Genomic DNA, 1,764 nt, shown 5'->3' with positions numbered 1-1,764 from the left:
GGGTGGATGGAGCTATTACAAGGGGGCATAACTATAGGGTTCGTGGTGGGAGATATAGGAAGGACATCAGAGGTAGAGAGTGGTTGGGGTGTGGAATGGACTGCCTGCAGTGATAGTGGAGTCAGACACTTTAGGAACATTTAAGCGGTTATTGGATAGGCACATGGAGCACACCAGGATGATAGGGAGTGGGATAGCTTGATCTTGGTTTCAGATAAAGCTCGGCACAACATCGTGGGCCGAAGGGCCTGTTCTGTGCTGTACTGTTCTATGTTCTATGTTCTAGGTGGAGTGAGATGCAGGTGAGGTGGCACACCATCTATCACCAGGAAGATTCCAACGGCATCAGAAATGTGGTCTGTGAATTGGTTTAATTGTTCACCCATCGCTGAGGAAAGAGAGGAGCTGCTGCATTGACCCCATATTTCCAGCAACATCCCTCAGAGTCAGGAACGCTTGTTTGAAAATCAAAATTTTTGGCCAGTCCAACCTTCACTGGGGTAGTATGCCCCACCTGTTGTCGATTGATTGTTATGAGGAGGTGACAGCAGTGGCACAGTGGGTTAGCACTGCTGCCTCACAGCACCAAGGGTCCAGGTTCGATTCCCGGCTTGGGTCACTGTCTGTGCGGAGTCTGCACGTTCTCCCCGTGTCTGCGTGGGTTACCTCCGGTGCTCCGGCTTCCTCCCACATTCTGAAAGACGTGCTGGTTAGGGTGCATTGGCCATGCTAAATTCTCCCTCAGTGTACCCGAACAGGCACCAGAGTGTGGTGGCTAGGAGATTTTCACAATAACCTTATTGCAGTGTTAATGTAAACCTACTTGTGACACTAATAAATAAGCTAAAGTTCATTATATTTGTATCATAAGACAGGGGAAGGTGGACTATAATAGCGTGGCACCTCTATGGCAACATCATCATACTTCATTCGGAACAAAAGATATTTATTGATAAGGAGACACTATGTACAGGGATTTGCAGCCCAAGGCTTCTCGGCCTTTTGGCTAAGATCAAGTGTAGTATCTGTTCTGACCTTGTGGTCTGCAGATTTTTATTTTTTTTTAATACTTTTCCAATTCAATCAAATCAAATCCAATTCAGAGTCTCAACAAGTTGAGACATTTCAGATCCAGGCTGACAAGACAGGGCGAGCGACCAAACCACCCTGTCCTGGGCCTGATCTACATGAACCAAGCTGATTGGAGAAGGGGGAGGTTCCTCCTCCAAGACTTGGGCTCATTTGCATCTTAGCCAAAAGGCCGAGATGCCGCTTTTAAAAATTGCTTCATATGAAACATATGAAGCCTCAGCGTAACCTAATGACCTCGACCAAGCGCGGCCGACCATGGGCTGCCGTCCATACACTTGATCTTAGCCAAAAGGCCGAGAAGGTCTGCACTTGGTAATGGCCGTTGGGTTGCATTTAAGCTTCATTTTCACATGAAGCAATTTTTAAAAGCGGCATCTCGGCCTTTTGGCTCAGATGCAAATGAGATCAAGCCTTGGGGGCGGAGAAGTCTGCCTACTCCAATCAGCTTGGCTCATGTAGATCAGGCCCAAGACAGGGTAAAGGGTCGCATACTCTGTCTTGTCAGCCTGGATCGGAAATGTCTCAACTTGTTGAGACTCTGAATTGGACTTGATTTGATTGAATTGGAAAAGTATTTTTTAAAAATTTGCAGCCCAAGGCTACCGTGGAGTAGCCTTCCTGGCTGCTCCTGTCCTTACAGGCTTACTACATGGCTCCCCAATGTATTACACC

At 47.3% G+C, this 1,764-nt stretch overlaps 1 pseudogene; it reads left to right on the top strand.

Annotated features, from left to right (window-relative positions):
- The first annotated feature begins 986 nt into the window (after positions 1 to 986).
- LOC144505686 (U2 spliceosomal RNA) lies at positions 987 to 1,099 on the top strand (annotated as a pseudogene).
- The last annotated feature ends 665 nt before the right edge of the window (positions 1,100 to 1,764 follow it).

Source organism: Mustelus asterias, chromosome 16 (genome assembly GCF_964213995.1).
Source record: "Mustelus asterias chromosome 16, sMusAst1.hap1.1, whole genome shotgun sequence".
NCBI lineage: Eukaryota > Metazoa > Chordata > Chondrichthyes > Carcharhiniformes > Triakidae > Mustelus > Mustelus asterias.
This window is presented reverse-complemented; position numbering and strand designations above follow the sequence as displayed.